This window comes from Camelus ferus, chromosome 9 (genome assembly GCF_009834535.1).
Source record: "Camelus ferus isolate YT-003-E chromosome 9, BCGSAC_Cfer_1.0, whole genome shotgun sequence".
NCBI classification, from domain to species: domain Eukaryota; kingdom Metazoa; phylum Chordata; class Mammalia; order Artiodactyla; family Camelidae; genus Camelus; species Camelus ferus.
This window is the reverse complement of record NC_045704.1, coordinates 13,673,120-13,691,878: the sequence shown is the minus strand read 5'-3', so window position 1 is coordinate 13,691,878 and position 18,759 is coordinate 13,673,120.

The following is an 18,759-nucleotide window of genomic DNA, read 5'->3' as shown; positions in this document are numbered from 1 at the left end:
AGTGTGTTTGGGCAGAGGGAACTGCGCAGGCAGAGGAAGGTAGGAAGTGTCTGTTGAGGGCAGGGCAATGAGCACAAATATTTAGTTTGCTCTCATTACATGTCAGGCACTGATGCTCACCCACCCTCGTGGGGCCCTGCCTAAGGTGGAGGCAGCCACTGGGCAAAATGTCACAGGAACGGACATGCAACTTCAAACCATACTAAATGCAATAAGAAAGAAGTTGAGGGAGGAGTCAAGGAAGGCTTTTCTTGGAAGGTGACATTAAAGCCCAGATCTGTGAGGGGAAAGAAAGAGGTAGGGGAAAGCAAGGCAAAGAGGACTGGTGCAGAGGGAATGGCCCTGGGGATGGCTCTGAGGCTGGATAGCCCTTGGGGCATCAAGAAGTAAATAGGAGGCTGGTGTGGTTGGGTCTGAATGGGCAGGAAGTGGGGACATGTGTTACATCGGAGAGGTGAGCAGGGGCTGGCTAGGTGAGCCAAGCATGGTGAGAATTTGGATTTATTCTCAGCCAATGAGGAACTATCCAGGAGTTCTACTCTGAGGAGGTTGCAGCCCCCTGATTGTGTGAACAAAGGAAGAGCCTTGGGCCGGAATGGTAAACAAGTTATAAAAGGCTGCAGACTCAGAGGTGAGAAGGCTGGTTAGCCAAGGATGGGTAAGATCCCCAGAGGGGGGCAACCTAAGACAGGCACAGCCGCCTGAGTCAGAAAGAATGTCATCAAGCAGCTGTTTTCCTATATGTTCTGCCTGATACAGTGTAAGTCCCACTGGCTCCATGACGAGTGTAATCTATTAAAAATATCAAAGGATCTTAAGATCCTGACCTTAAAACAATCTGTGCGTCTAGGGGGTCATAAAATGTCATACCATAGTTAAACATTTTCCATACTTGTTCTCTTTTGCTTTATAAGCCTGTGTAGTTTAATAAACTTTTAGAGTAGCCATCAGCTCTCTCCGCATATGGGGTGTGTGTGTGTACATTGATATTGCGACGCCAACGTTTGGTGACCCCGACGTGATATCAACTTGGCGGCATTTCATACATGTGAGTATTCAGGGGAATTTTCTTTTCAGCCAGTCAGGCCCGCCGTGATTTACCATGGCTCAGCAACTGACCGTGCAACAGAGGTTATATTTTAAAAATTTGCAACAGCTCTTAAAAGCTATTTCCGTTTCGCTTTCTCCGACGGATGTACGAAATTTATTGTTAGCAATTGCCAAACATTGCCCTTGGTTATGGTAATGCTCTGGCTACAAAAATGGAGCCATTGGGAAACTTGAAACGGGGCATTCTCCCCAGTGCCCCGAAAAAACAAATATAGGGAGCAATGGTCAACAACAACAACGACCACAGCGCCTGTCAGTCCTCGATCTGTTTCAGCCTCCCCTGGGAGCGCTGGAATAGATCTGATGACTGTCAACGATGGAATTTTAAATGATGCTGAAAAAGCTTATCTTCTGCCCACTGGAGTATGGGGTCCCTTACCCTTTTCTTACTTTGGTCTGTTATTGGGACGATCTAGCACCGGGTTAAAAGGACTTACTGTTCTCCCCAGGGTAATAGACAATGATTACACAGGAGAAATTAAGATTATGATCCGTTCCTCCTCTTATTACATTATACCAGCTTATACATGTATTGCTCAGCTAATTTTAATTCCTTATCTAAAACCCCAATATTTTGAGAAAGAACAAAGAGGCCAGCAAGCTTTCGGACATTCTGCACAGCAGGCCTTCTGGATACAATCATTAACTCATAAAAGGCCCACTCTTACTGTAACCATTCAAGAATGTGCTTTTCAGGGATTAACAGACACAGGGGCTAATAAAACCATAATTTCTTCATCGCAGTGGCCTATAAGTTGGCCTAAACAAAAAACTTACGTGGCTGTCCAGGGCATAGGAGTTATTATGACCCCTGAGTTTAGCTGCAATGTCTTAAAGGTCAAGGGCCCTAAAAACAAAATGGCTATGGTGGCTCCCTTTATATTACCAATTCCTTACTCCTTATGAAAAAGAGATTTACTGACTCAATAAAACTTATCTTTAAAAATAGACCCTTTTTAATAGGGGCCACTGAGCTCACCCACAGTGTTCCTCCCATTGCCCTAACATGGACCCAACAACAGCCTATTTGGATGAAGCAGTTGCCCCTTCCTAAAGAAAAACATAAGGCATTTCAAAAACTGGTCAAGAAACAATTGTTGTTGGGTCATATAGAGCCTTCTACTTGTCCTCGGAACACTCCTGTTTTTGTTACTTAAAAAAAAAAAATCAGGTAAATGGCGTCTACTACAAGACCTAGAGCCTTTAATGCCATCATGCAGCCAATGGGACCCTTACAAAGAGGGTCACCCAACCCTTCTTTAATTCCAGACTCCTGGCCTTTACTAATCATAGATATAAAGGATTGTTTTTTCTCATTACCTTTGCATGACGATGACAAAGAGAAGTTTGCCTTTACTATACCTGTATGCAATAACCAGGCAGTTCCTCAATGATACCAATGGAAGTTTCTGCCCCAGGAAATGAAAAATAGTCCAACCATTTGCCAGCAGCTAATTGGAGGACTTCTCCGCCCTAGAAGACAATTTCCACGTGCCTTTATTTTCCATTACATGGATGACAATTTGCTTGCAGCTGAATCCTCTGATACTCTCTCTAAATTATATCACTCTCTATACTTTCTTTTGAAATCTAAAGGCTTACTTATTGCTCAAGACAAAGTTCAAAATCGTACTCCCTGGAAGTTCCTGGGCGTGAATATTGATGCACAAACTATTAGACCTCAAAAATAAATATCAAACAGACCATGACATTTATACAATTACAACAGTTATTTATTAGGGCATGTTAATTAGATTCGACCATTTTTAGGTATTCCTACTTATTGTTTACATCATCTATTTTCTTTACGGAAAGGAGACAGAAATCCTGCTTCCCCATGAACAGTAACACCTGAAGATCTAACAGAGCTTCAGTGCCTTAATTCAGCCATAAAAAAGCAATTCTTAAATAGGATACAAGTAGACCTTCCAATATTGCTTCTCATTATTAATACACCACAAACACGTACAGGCCTCTTGGCACAAGAGAGGGATTCACAAATTTATTTTTTGGAATGGGTATACTTATCTCATTCCTTTCACAAGGTACTACCCACCATTTTCCATACCTTTGCTGATTTAATTAATAAAGGACAAACACGATGCCTGCAATTACTAGGGTCAGACCCTCACAGCATAAACCTTCCTTGTACATCTTCTCAATTTCATACTTGGTTCTCTACTAATGAAGACATTCAGTTGTCTCTAGCAAATTATTTAGGACAGATAACCTTTAAAAAATTCTCTCATCTTCTATTACAATTTTGCATGCAAGTGCCTCTTAGCTTTCCTGCTGTCTTGTCAGAGATGCCATTGGCCAAAGCCTTAACTGTCTTTACAGATGGATCAGGAAAAACAACAAAGGCAGCTATAGCATGGCACGATGGCAACAAATGGGGCACACATTATTCCAAAGGACATAAAAGTACTCAAATTGCGGAATTGGCCGCTGTTAAATTAGCCCTTCGACAACATAAGGATATTCCTTTAAATATTATTACTGATTCTCTTTATGTTGCTAATGCGGTACCCCTTTTAATCACTGCTATTCTACCAAAATCCCCCTCAAAGATACACTTACAGCACTTTTTTGGCAATCAAGGGGTTACTGATGGAAAGAGAACACCCTTGCTTCATAGCTCACATACGATCTCATACTAAATTACCAGGCCCCTTAACAGAAGGTAATGCACAGGCTGATAAGATCGTCTCAGGTTTTACGCGAGATACCTGTAAATCTATAAATATTTCTGCCTTCCTTAAGGCACCACATTTTCATGAATTACATCATAGCAATGCAACAGCCTTGAGAGTTATATATTCTCTTACTAGGCATCGAGTACAAAGTATAATACAAGCCTGCTCTCAATGTAATCAATTTACTGTAACAAAACCCTTATATAACCTTGAAGGTATTAATCCACGAGGAATCAATGCTAATCAAATCTGGCAGACAGACACTACTTTCTTCCCACCTTTTGGCAGGTTAAAATATATTATTGCTTCAGTAGATACATATTCCAAATTCTTATATGCCACTCTTCATACAAAATGCAATGCTGCTAACGTAATTAGACACTGGCTTTCTGCTTTCAGTGTGCTTGGGAGGCCACTATACATGTAGATGGATAATGGGCCTGAGTTTTCTGCAAAAAGCATTTCTCAATTTTGTCAAGATTGGCAAATTCAACATAATACTGGGATTCCTTACAATTCTACAGGACAAGCTATTATAGAAAGATGTCACCGTCCTCTGAAGTCTTATTTGCATAAATTAAAAGGGGGGAAGTATGGGGCACAGGAGGCGCATAATATATTACGCCATGCACTTTACAGTGTTGCTTGTTTGAGTCACACTAAGGATGGCTCTACTGCAGCTGTCCGTTTTTCAACTCCTCCCATACCTATACCCTCTGCAAATAAGAAAGCTTGGGTGAAGAAACCATTCGTGGGTAAATGGGAGGGGCCCTTTGAGGTGAAACGTTGGAAGAGGGGGTCTTTATGCATTGACACAGGTGATGGTCTTCAGTGGATTCCGCAAAAATATGTTCGTTCGTGCTCCACGGCTGATGAAGCTGACCTTTCTACAGGTTAGTATGCTTTCTGTATACTTACGCATGATGGGTATCTCAGCTTCTACTTTCACTTCTGCAAGCACGAATCTATGCTATTGGGCTTATATTCTGAATCCTCCTTTATTTACACCCTTAACTTGGTGGCGTGCAGTTCCCCCTCTTGCCTCTAACGATTGAGTGGACAGGTGGAACATGGATCCCACCGGTGACCAGTACTGGAAATTAATCTGCGCAGCGACGATTCTCTGACGTTGTATTCTCACAACCCTCCGATATGCACCCAGTTTGACAACACAAGCGATTCTTCATGCATAAAATTGCAAGCTCAATTGTACTTATACTACCAACCAAAAAAGGGAGATATCGCAGCAAACCTTACATCTATTACTGCTGTATCTACATCCTCTACAACATTTGTAAATGCTTCTCGAGTTCCTCCTATACCCATTTCCCGGCCGAAAACAGACTGGAGGTGTAAGTTTTATTCGGTGCAATGGGCCCCTTGTCGGATTCCTCAACCCGGAAAAGACTATTTTTTTTTTTTTTGAGGGGGAGGTAATTAGGTTTGTTTATTTATTTATTTTTAGAGGAGGTACTGGGAATTGAACCCAGGACCTCATGCATGCTAAGCATGAGATCTGTCACTTTGAACTATCCCCCCAACCCCACAAAAGACTATTTTTAACGTGACTCTGCTGGATTGGGGGGCCTCATGGATATTTAAGCAGTAAAAATGTCTCCATACCGTTTGACAAATTCTTCAGCTCCCATCACGTGGAGTGAACATGGCCTTTCCGGACCGATACTACAACTCATGGGTGGAAATACAATTTTTAGTCCTGTACATAAAACAGTTTGGAGGTTGGGATTGCCTTTTATCAACAGGCTTCTTTATCATGGCCGATATGACAACCATTCTGATAATTATTCCATGAAAGTAGAACGGAATGTTTCCAATTCAGTTATGATATGTACTACGCATCCATACATCCTGGTATGGGGGCCTGCAAAGCCCAATATTACTATTGATCAATTGTATACGATCAAATTATCCTCACCTTTCTGGTATTCTGATTTTTTATCTTATGCTAATGTAACTTCTCATAATGTGTCTTTTGTTAGGGCATTGAAAAGGAGAGCTAGTGTCTGGCTACCGGCAACACTTAATAGGACTTGGTCTAATGCACAAAGTTTATATGTACTTTTAGAGTCCTTTAAAAAGATTCGACCCAAGATTTATTGCTACGCTAATAGCTTTCATAGTATCAGCTGTGATTATAATTGCCTCTGCTGCTGCCGCTACTACAGCCCTAGTTTTGTCCATTAACACCGCTCATACTGTGGAAAAGGTGTTAACCAACATCACACGAGAATTACAAACACAGGTGGATATTGATAGAGCATTATGGCCAGATTACAAACGCTAGAGGCTGCAGTAGAATGGCTGGGGGAACAGCAAGAGGCCTTAGCTAGTAGATTACGCCTCAAATGTGACTGGCAATTTTCTATGCAATGTGCCACTCCTAGACATTATAACGAAACGCATATACTTTGATATATGGTAAAACATCATTTACAAGGGGCATTTAACGCGTCCCTCAATGAGAAAATTGATGACTTGCAAACTAAATTAGATGAACAAGTGCAAAGTATTCACTCTGCCTTTGCAGAGTGAATTTGCAGATTTTCCTTAATGTGGGACTTTGTTGCCTTCTTGGTATCATTATCCTGTGCATGTTACGATGTATGTGTCGATTGTATAAACAACAGCAGGCACAAGAACAAACACTGGCTATGATGGGGCTTCTAGCCTCTGTACAACACGATTGCTTCGTTGCTTTAAAACAAAATAAAAAAGGGGGAAATGTAGCTCCCCGATTGTGTGAACAAAGGAACAAGCCTTGGGCCGGAATGGTAAACAAGTTATAAAAGGCTGCAGACTCAGAGGTGAGAAGGCTGCTAAGCCAAAGACGGGTAAGATCCCCAGAGGGGGGCAACCTAAGACAGGCACAGCCACCTGAGTCAGAAAGAATGTCGTCAAGCAGCTGTTTTCCTATATGTTCCGCCCTGATACAAAGTGAGGCTCACTGGCTCCATGACGAGTGTAATCTATTAAAAATATCAAAGGATCTTAAGATCCTGACCTTAAAACAATCTGTGCGTCTAGGGGGTCATAAAATGTCATACCGTAGTTAAACATTTTCCATACTTGTTCTCTTTTGCTTTATAAGCCTGTGTAGTTTAATAAACTTTTAGAGTAGCCATCAGCTCTCTCCGCATATGGTGTGTGTGTGTACATTGATATTGCGACGCCAACAGAGGGCAGGACTTGACCTTGGTGCTAATAGGTTCTCTCTGCTTACAGTATGGAGAAAGACAGAGGGCAGAAGCTGGGAGCCCAGGGAGGAGGAGACTTTGATTGTCCAGGTGAGAGATGGTTCCTGGCAGTAGAGAGCAGAACGCTTCAGGACAATAACAAATGTTGACAAGGATGCGGAGAAATCGGAACCCTTATGCAATGCTGGTGGGAACAGTGCAGGCATTTTGGAAAACACTTTGATAGTGTTTAAATGGTTAAACACAGAATTATTATATGGCTCAGCAATAGCACTCCTAGTTATTTCCCCAAAGAAATGAAAACACGTGTCCACACAAACATTTATACAAGAATGTCCACAGCAGCATTATTCATAATAATCAAAATGTGGGAGCAACCCGAATGTCCATCACCTGATGAATAAACAAAATGTGCTATATTCGTACAGTGGAATATTATTCGGCCACAAAAAGGAATGAATTAGTGACAGATGTTACAACATGCATGAACACTGAGAACATGCTGTGTGAAAGAAGCCAGACACACATAGCCACATACTGTACGATTCCATTTATAGGAAATGTCAAGAATAGGCAAATCAGATAGAAAGTAAATTAGCGGTTGCCTGGGGCTGCAGTAGGGGTCGCTTAGGGGTTTCCTGAGGTGGTGAAAATGTTCTAAAATTGACTGTAATTATCGTCACACAACTTGGTTAATATACGAAGCCCCACTGAACTGTACAATTTAAACGGGCGAATTTGCATGATATGTGAGTTCTGTTTCAGTAAAGCTGTTGAAAAATTGCTTCAGGGTATGTTTGGGTGAGAGACTGTAGCAAGCTTAGTGATGGTTTGGGCTAAGAGAAAGGGAAATATTTGGAGTACCTGCTGGTGGGGTGGGGGGGGGCTTGAAATTGGACAACTGGTCAACCTTCTTTCAACATTGCTTGCACAAATTTCTGAAGTTTTGTGGTCAGTAGGACATGCTCAACAAATGTCAATTATTATTGCTGTTGTTACGGTGATCCTGCTGACTTGAATCAAATCACATCACTCCTCTACTCAGAACACTTCCGTGGCTTCCATCTAACTTGGAGTAAAAAAGGGAAGTCCTCCATGTGGCCCCCAAAGTCCTGCCAGATTGTCCCCTTCCCCTTCCATTCCCTCTCTGAACCCTCTCTAACCTCTATTCATCAGCCCTGGCCACGCTGGCCTACTCCAAGTTCCCCCCATATTCTAAACACATTTCTACCTCAGGGCCTCTGCACTTGCTGTTTGCTCTTCCTCAATATCCACATGGCTTCTTCCTGATGTCCTTTAGGTTGATGCTCAAATGTTACCTTCTCAGTGACTCTGTGAAACCTCCCTAATCACCTTATGAATAACTGCCCCTCCTCACACCCCCACCTCATCTCACACATGGAATCCCAATTTTTTTCTCCATCATCATCACCATGAGACACACTAGATCTTTTACTTCTTTGCTTTGATTATTGTCGTCTCTCCTTGTAGAGACCCATGAGGGCAGAGATCTGCCTCTCCTGTTCCCTGCTCTCTTCTCAGTGCCTATTAGAGTTCCTGGCACTAGGCATAGTTGCTGAATGAAGGTATGGATTCAAGGTCATTTCCTGTTGATGCATTTGCTACCTGGCTAAAGCCATGGCCCCTCCTCTGTCACTCAAGTGTTACCCACTTGGCCCGAGGTGCTGGCAAATAAACTCTGACCGTCCCGTTGGGAAAAGAAGAGCCAGGTGTTGTGGGGCACACACAAGAGGGCACACCATGCTGAGCCAAGGTTAAAGAGAAGCTTCCAGAGAGGGTGACATTTTGGCTCAGCTATGATGACAGCAGGGGCGAGGCTGAAGCTGGAGGTGGGAAGTGGAGAAGGGAGGGCATTCCAGGCTGGGGGACTGGAACGCACCAGGGCCTGGAGGTGTGAAACAGCTTGGTACATTTACGAAACTTCCACCTGCCTCCCCAGCTCAGTGGCTTGGGCCCAAACCTCACAGTCATCGCTGACTCCAGTCTCTTTCTCACACCCCCACGTCCAATCTGTCAGCTGACTCTGCTTTCAAAATATTCCCAGAGCCTGACCACCTCTTGCCACCTCTACAGCTACCGTCACTGTTTGCTCAGACCATTGCAGTAGCCTCTTCAATGGTCTTCCTACATTGGCCAACCCCCGCCCCCCACAGTCTCTTCTTGAGAGGGAAGGCTGTTAACACCTATCAGTTTGCATCCCTCCTCAGCTCCCAATCCTCCCGTGGTTCTCATTTCACTTAGAGTAAAGAAAACAAAATTTATCCCTTGGCGCACAAATGCCCAAACAGTATGCCCCTCAATATTTGTGTCTCTACCTCTGGCTCTCTCTCCCTCCTCTTCCAGCCACACTGGCCTCATTCCTTCCTTGAACATGCTGTGTAAGTAGGAAACTGCCCCAGGGCCTTTGCACCAGCTGTTTTCTCTAGGGAACACCCTCTCCCCAGATCTCCTGGCTGATGTTCTTGCTTCAACCCAGCCTCTGCCCATGTATGGCCTTCCCAGAGCACCCTTTCCTGGCCACCAAAGATGCATCCCCAGCTCTTGCCTCCTCCAGCCCCTCTGCCTGATTCATTCTGCTTCAGTGCAGTTAGCACTACCTGACATCAGGCTGCATGCTTGTTTATGGAGCCCCCAAGGGCAGAATCTTGGCCTATCTTGTTGCCAGCTCTCTCCCTGGTACCTGCACCCAGAAGGCACTCAAGAAGACAACTGGATGGGCTTTGACAGATGCATACATCTGTGCAAGTTTAATATCCCAGTTAAGATATAGAACATTTCTGTCCTCCAGAAAATTCCCTTTCACCTCTTCCTGGTCAACCCCTCCGCCCCCAGGCAACCATCAGTCTGTTTTCTTTCACTATTTATTAATGTAGCCTGTTCTAGAGCATTGTATGAATGGAATCATACTGTTCATATCTTAAGAGCTTTTCATTTGCACAGAATAATGACTTCGAGGCGCACCCATATTGTTGAATGTATCAGTGGTTTGCTGCTCTTCATTGGTGAGGTATATTCCATTGCCATGGGTGGACCACAATTTGTTCATCCACCTCCTGATGGGCCTTCTTCAATTTGGGGTGATTACGAATAAAGGTGCTGTGAACACCTATGCACAGGTCTCGGCGAGGATCTAAGTGTTCATGACTCTTGCGTAAACACCTAGCAGGGGAATTATTGGATCAAAGGTTGAGGATATGTTTAACTAGATAAGAAAAGCAGCAGCATTTTTTGAGTGTTTATACACACTAAACACTCACCAGGAATCATATGTTGTCAGACAGCCCTCAGAGACAGATCTTGTTATCAGCCCATTTTGTAGGAGAGAAAATACAGGCTCAGAGAGGATATAATCTTTGCCCAAGGCCACAAACACTAGAAGTGACAGGGCTGGGACCCAGACTCAGGCCTGAAGGCAATGCATCCAAGGGCTGTGTCATCAGACCCAGGTTGATTCACTGGGTTTTATCTAGTAAAGGAGAGAGACATTTGTGCAGATCTGCCTACAGAATCTGAAGCCACATCTCCACCACCGAGGTACTGTCTGCCATTTGTCTTTGATTGTCATTTCTGTAAAAGTCACAAATCATGGGAAGCTACCTTAATATTCAACAGTAGGGAGTCGGTTGATAAACAGAGGTGCATCTATCCTACGAAATATTATACAGCTGTTTTTAAAAAATGAGGAAGAGCCATGGACTAATAGGGAAAGAGCTCTGAGATGTATTGTTGACTGAAAAAAAGCAAGTTCTAGAACATTAAGTATAGTGTGATACTACCTCTAAAAGAAAAAGAATGTAATAACAGTCCAAAGCTGCTTTTTGAGGCTCATACGTACATATGCTCAGAAAAAATATGCAAGCATATAAAACAAACTTGGCAACAAAATCGGGGGTAGGCATGAAATGTGAAGTCTGTATCATTTCAATTTAAAGAATATTCTGGTTACAAGAAACCCGCTTAATTTTCCCCCAGCTTTAGTGAAATAGAATTGGTATACAGAAAACTGCACATGATGTATATAATTTGGTGAGTTTAGACATCTATGTGTGCTCATGTTAGTCCCTTTGTTTGTGTGTGGTTTGGTTTGGTTTTGTGTGGGATTTTTTTTTTTTTTGGGGGGTGGTAAGAGCACTTACCATGGGATCTACACTCTTTGATCTTAGATCTCTACACTCAGATTAAAAAAATTTAAAGTACACAGTAGCATTGTTAACTATAGGCACTATGTTGTACAGCACATCTCTGGAACTTTTTAAGAAGAAAGTATTCATACATACTGTGTCTCTGTTTTTAATTGTTAATTTAAAATTAGATAATGTTAAGGACACAACAAAGGTTTGAACCAATGTTGTCATATACACAGGTCGAAGCAAATGTTTTTATTGGAGCAGGCATTGTGCGTCATTAGGGAAGCAAAGGAGATGGCATTTGATCTGGGCTCTGAGGAGCCAAGAGTTTGCCAGATAGATAATAGGGCAGTTGGGAGAGATTTACAAGAGGAGGGCTCAACAGCTGCAAAGGCAAGGAGGTGTGAGGGGACAGGGAGCGGTTTGGAGCATCTTGAAGTACAAGATGTAGCTATGAGTGTTTGCATTGCGGGGAGTGAGGGAGAAAATGGAACAGTGAGAGAGGTGCTTCTTTTAGAAATTGTGTAGCTACTGGTAGCCCAGAAATATCAATGGCTTAAACAAGATGGATGCTTATTTCTTGCTCACATTAAAGAAATCTGGAAAGCAGCAGTTTAGAGATGATATGGGAAGTCCACAATGCCACCAGGACCAGGACCTTCCAATTTTCTGCACCACCACCTTATGCATATGGCTGCCATCATCCAGATTGCCTCATGGTCCAAGGTGGCTGCTGCAGCTCCAGCTTAATGTCCACACTCCAGGTAGGAAGAAGGAGGTGGTGGTGTTGGGAGGGAGCAGAGAAAAGGGAACATGCCAGTTGTCTGTGCCCTTTTTAAGGAGCTTTCCTAGAAGTTCCACCCTACAACTTCCACTTACATCTCATTGACCACCAGTTGCAAGGGAGGTTGGGTAATGAAGTCTTTTAAGTGAGCATATTTCTGGCTCAAAATTAGGGCTATACAACTAAGGAAGGAGAGAACTGTTGTTGGATAACAATAAGAAGTCTTTGCATTTTAAAGTAGGCCCTGTCAGGAGAGCTCTCGAATGCTCAGTTCCTTGGCCTCTATCCTCTGGGCAGTAGGGGGTCGGTTTTGAACAAAGTGGGATATGCAGACCCTCCCATGGCAGTCACGTCTTAGATGTGCCTTCCTTGCCCCATAATCTAGGTTGTATGCTCTCCTAGAACTTGACTCCTTTCTTTTAAAGCTTTTTGTCTTGGTTTGTAATATATTGTATTAAGTAGTGTAATTATAAATATCTCCCTCCTCCACTATACTATATGTATCAGGCAAGCAGAGGCTGTGTTGGTTTTGATTGTAGTTGTATCCTCAGAAGCTAGCTCAATATTTGTTGAACAAGTGAATGACATACTTTAGAACAGTTGTTTGAAACATAACACCTCTTCTGGGGTGTAGAGAAAAGGGAAACCTCCCACACTGTTGGTGGGAATGGAAATTGGTGCAGCCACTATGGAGAGCGGTATGGAGGTTCCTTACAAAATTAAAAATAGAGTTACCATATGATCCAGCAAGCCCACTCCTGGACATATATCTGGAAAACATGAAAACTCTAATTCAAAAAGGTACCTTCACCCCAGTGTTCATAGCAGCACTATTTACAATAGCCAAGATGTGGAAGCAACCTAAATGCCTATCAACAGATGACTGGATAAAGAAGATGTGAGATAGATAGATAGATATGCGATGGAATATTATTCAGCCATAAAAAAGAATGAAATAGTGCCATTTGCAGCAACATAGATGAACCTAGAGATTATCATATTAAATGAAGTCAGACAGAGAAAGACAAATATCATATGATATCACTTATATGTGGAATCTAAAAAAAATTGATACAAATGAACTTATTTATAAAGCAGACTCACCAACGTAGAAAACAAACTTATGGTTACCAAGAGGGAAAGTGGGGGGGGATAAATTAGAAATTTGAGATTGAAAGATACATACTACTATATATAAAATAGATAAACAACAAAGTCCTACTGTACAGCACAGTGAACTATATTCAATAATAATTCAGTAATAATCTTGTCATAACCTACAATGGGAAAGAATCTGAAAAGGAATATATATAACTGATCATTTTACTATACACCTGAAACATTGTAAATCAACTATACTTCAATAAATTTTAAAAAACACCTTGGGGGAGGGAAAGTATAGCTTGGTGGTAGAGCACATGCTTAGCATGCATGAGGTCCTGTGTTCAATCCCCAGTACCTCCATTATAAACAAACAAACAAACAAACAAACAAACAAACCAAATTACCTCCTCCCCCCAAAATGAAGACATAAACTAAATTAACAAAAACCCACCTCTTGCATCCTCCTGGAAGTTCTCATATCTGAACTCGCCTAACTCTGGTTCAAGAGTTCTTAGTCTTGGGTCCAGGGACCCTCAAAAGGTTTGTGGATAGAATTCATGCCATCCATGAATTTGGATAAGAAAGAAAAAAAAAATCACATCTTCCTTTTCACTAACTCCAACTGAAAACTAGCATTTCATTCCATTTCGTGGCAGATTGTAGGTTCCAAAGATGCCCTCAACAGTATCTCCCATTCCACACACTCTTCTGCCATTTCCCCATTAAGAGATGAAGTCCGTGTCTCTACACCTTGAACCAGGGGGACAACCTTGCTCAATAGGGTGTCAAGGAAGTGAGGTTTTGTGAGTTCTGAGGCTAGGTCATAAAAATACCACGCACTTCTGCCTGATTCTTTTGGGACAAATGCATAAAACTCAGCCTCTGCGTTGTGAGGAAGCTCAGGAGTCCATGGGGAAGCCCACACACAGAGGACTTTGGGGTCCCCCAATCCCCAGCCCCAGGTGAGGTAAGAAGCAACAGCCGGGATCAACTCCCCAGTCAGATGAGTGAGCCATCTTGACCAGGAGGCTCCCCAGTTCCCAGAGGAGATGTCTCAGTTGTTGCTTCACGGAGCAAAGATGAGCTGTCTCCGCTGATCCCCACCCAGACTGCAGATTCAAGAGAAAATGAATGATCACTATTGTTTTAAGCCACTAAAGTTGTGCTGTGATTCCTTACATATCAGTAGATAACTCATACAATTATGAATGTAGGTAACGAGACACAATCCCTGTGCAATCCCTGTGACTTTGTTTATTCTGGAACCAATTATTCCAGTGATAGAAATCACAGCTATGCCCCAACCACATCACAGCTGTTGCAGATATCTGAAATATTATTTACCCTCCTCACCACTTGGAAATTACAGTAATTACTAGACCTGCTGCTAGTCTTTGTTATTCAGTATGTTAATCAAGAAGCAAAAGTATTGTATCAAAGAGAGATCCTTTAAATATTTTTAAAAGTGTGTTTTCATTGGTTTGTCTTGTAATCGTATGAATTTCCTTTCAAGTATTTACACATCATTTCAGAAGGTAGTGTCAAAGTATAATTTTCAGAGAAATACTTAAAAACATGATCCATACAAATGTATTGTAAGCGCATGTCAAAGATTCACGGAATACAGTAACGAGAGAACCAAAGTGCATGTGCCAGGCACGAGGTCCTGGGTTCAATCCCCAGTCCCTCCATTAATGAATGAATGAATGAATGAATGAGTAAATAAATAAACCTAATTACCTCCCCCACAACAATCAATCAATCAATCAATCTTTAACAGCTTTATTGTGGTATGGCTCCTGTACGGTAAACTATACACATTTTAGATATACAATTTGATGAATTTTGATAGATGTACACACCCACAAAACCACCACCACAATCAAGATAGCTAACATTTCCATCACTCCCCAAGAGGTACATTTTTCAAATTTCCAATTTGTCCCTTCCCACTCCCTTTACCCTCTGGTAACCATGAGTTTGTTCTCTATGTCTGTGAGTCTGTTTCTGTTTTGTAAACAAGTTCATTTGTGTCCTTTTTTAAACATTCCATTTATAAGTGAAATCATATGGCATTTTTCTTTTCCTGGCTTACTTCACTTAAAATGACAATCCGTGTTGCTGCAAATGGCATTATTTTATTCTTTTTAATGGTTGAATAGTATTCCATCATGTATATACATCACATCTTTATCCAGTCATCTGTCAATGGACATTTGGGTTGTTTCCATGTCTTGGCTATTGTAAATAGTGCTTCTGTGACCATTGGGGTGCATATTTCTTTTTGAATTAGTTTTTGTCTTTACTGGCTATATGCCCAGAAGTAGGATTGCTGGATCATACAGTAAGTCTATTTTTAGTTTTTTAAGGAACCTTATACTGTTCTCTATAGTGGCTGCACCAATTTCCATTCCCACCAACAGAGCAGGAGGGTTCCCTTTTCTCCACACCCTCTCCAGCAGTTATCATTTGTAGACTTTTTAATGATGGCCATTCTGACTGGTATGAGGTGGTATCTCATTGTAGTTTTGGTTTGCATTTCTCTATCAATTAGTGATGCTGAACATCTTTTCGTGTACTTGTTGGCCATTTGTATGTATAAAAAAACGAGAGAACCAGAAAGACAGACTTGCTTAAGAGCGGACATGAGAAACTGATGGAGAGATAGTGAAAGAGAGAATTCCAGAGGGAGATAACGGAGTTAGAGACAAAAACAGTTCATGACTCAAAGGGCAAAAACGTTGGGGATGGACTTTCTACTTGAAAAACAATCATTTCAATGTATTAATTTAAAACAAGTCAACATCTAATTTTACAGATGGGAACTCTCACTCAGTGATAAAGAGTAAGTCAAACGAAGGAACCTTCCGCTAGAATAGGGGTTGGCAAATTGCAGCCCTCTGGCCACATTCGGCCCACTGCCTGTTTTTATCAGTAAAATTTTATTGAAACACAGCCATGCTCATTCCTTTCTTGTCTATGGCTCTTCTTGCTCTATAGCAGTAGGGTTGGGTGGTGGTGACGCAGACCACATGGCTGCAAATCCTAAAATATTTATCTGGCCTCTTACAGACAGAACTTTGCCTCTCCATCCCTGGTGTGTCAGAAGACCCTTAGGTGGGCTTATTAACGCCCTAGCACTCCTCTGTGCACTATGGTTGCCTCCGGTCACTCAGTCACTTAAATGTAATTGTGTAGGGATTCTGGGGGGCCATCTTGGAGGCTGCCTGCTGTAATCTGGGGTCCATAATTCACAGTGGCAAATGACTAATTATCATAGGGCCCTGTTTGTCTGTGACACTCAACTCAGCTTTCAAAGCTGTAGCTGAAATGGTCCCCACTGGCCAGTGACACCCCTCACAACGCCCAGGGGACCATACTGCTCTGTTCCCCGGGACGTCGATGCCCTTTCAACATCCATCCAGTTGTCCCCGTTGTTGGTGTCGCGATACCATGTACACATACACACCGTAGGCGGAGAGAGCTGATGGCTACTCTGAAGCTTTAGTAAGTTACACAGTCTTATATAGCAAAGAAGAATGACAAGGGAAACGGTTAACAGGCAGCGTCTGGCTCAAGGTCGGAAGTTCCTTTATGTTTTGGTAAATCATGTTCGTGTTGGCACCAGCGAGCCTTACAGCTTATCAGGGCGGAACGTATAAGAAACGGCTGCTTCACAACATTCTTCTTGGACTCAGGCGGCTGTGCCTGTCTTAGGTTGCCCCCCTCTGGGGATCTCACCCATCCTTGGCTAGCCAGCCTTCTCACCTCTGAGTCTGTAGCTTTTTATAACTTGTTTACCATTCCGGCCCAAGGCTCATTCCTTTGTTCCCACAGTCGGGGGCCTACACCCGTGTCACCTTCTGGCTTTGTGTTTGTGTCTTTCACGTCTGTTATTAATTGAAATGAGGCAGAGTCTGCACTCTGAATGCAGAGAATGAAAAGTTGTGGGTTTTACTGTACCTTTAATATAAAGGGAAAAGAAGAGGGTGTTGGTTTGACAAAGGCATCTCATTAGGTATGCCTTTCAGGGAATTCAGAACTGGCAGTTAATATGATTAGCAGATATGAGAAGTCACAGGCATAATTACTTCGCAGGGTAGGGCCCAGGGACACAAGGGCTCGAGTTTGGTTTTGTTTTGTTTTGTTTTTTAAAAATCTGGTGCTAGCTAACTGGTTTGTCCACTTGGAATTAATTCACCAAGCTGTCTACTTCTGAAATGCATTCTCTTATATAGGTAATTTGTAGTTCAATAAAAACTTAAAAAGTTTGTTGCCAGGAAAGCAAATTATCAAATAAGATAACTAATTAGTGTCTCAGGTTTTTTAGAAACAAAATTGCCTGGTGGTTAAGAGCATGGGCTGTCTGCCTTTGAATCCCAGCTGTGCCACCAAGGCTGTGTGGCTTTGGGCAAGTTACTTGACCTCTGTGACCCTTCATTTGTACAGCTATGAAATGAGATACCTACGGGGCAAAATTGCCTGAGATAAAGAGTAAAGCATTTAGTAGAATAGTTGTCACAGAGCAGATGTTGAATACATGATACCACTGTTGTTTTTGCTTTTGCCATAGTTGTGGTAAACAAAAACCATTTATCCTCATTACTAACTCTCTTAATAGTACGACAGCAGGGTCCTGCTGTGGAGCACAGGGAACTATATTCAATATCTTGTAACAGCCTATAATGAAAAAGAATATGAAAAGGAATATATATGTGTATAACTGAATCACTCTGCTGTACACCAGAAATTAACACCACATTGTAAGTCGGCTATACATCAATTTTTAAAAAAGTACATATTGCTCTCTGATATGATCCATCCACTTATTGATTTACTTGATTACTGTCTATCTTGCGCCCCTTCATGCACTAGAACAAGTCTGTTTTGTTCATTGCTGCATCTGCAGTGCCTAAAACTGTGCCGGCCAAGCAGCAGGTGCTCAATAAACACTGATGCAACGAATGAGTGTAGAAAAAGTGACGGGGGGAGGGTGTAGCTCAGTGGTAGAGCGTGTGCTTAGCATGCACGAAGTCCTGGGTTCAATTCCTCAATAGCCCCCTTCAAATAAATAAAAACCAAATTACCTCCCCCTCAAAAATATAAATAAATAAATAAATAAATAAATAAATAAATAAATAAATAAATAAATAAATAAAAAGAAATGAAAGTGAAATTCAACTTGTCACTGACCAGTAGTAAAGCTCTGATAAAACGATAACATTTGGTAATAACGAGGGTGCGGTGAGACAAACTCTGCCCTTCTGTGCTTTTTGTGAACAGGTGGAAATTATTTTAACCTTTCTAGAAACTGACTTGGCACTCTTACCCAGTAATTCCATTTCCGGGACTCTATTGTAAGGAAATCCCAAAAGATCTGCACAAAAGTTTATGCACAAAGATATTCTCTGTTGCATTATTTGTATCAGTAAAAAACAACTGGCTACAACAAATATTTGTAATACTAAGTTTTATACATTTACAGCGATAAGCTTTAGAGGAAAGGCTCTGTAAATTACGGAATAGCAACATTATGGAATATTAGGCAATCATTTTAAATGAACGGGGAACATGTTTTTATGACATATTAAGTAAAAATAAGCAGAAGGCGGAAGTGCTGTGTGATGTACTCTCAACAAGAAATGGAAGAAAACTATTCATAATTTTAAATTATTGGAAGAATCCATAACAAATAACCGGGG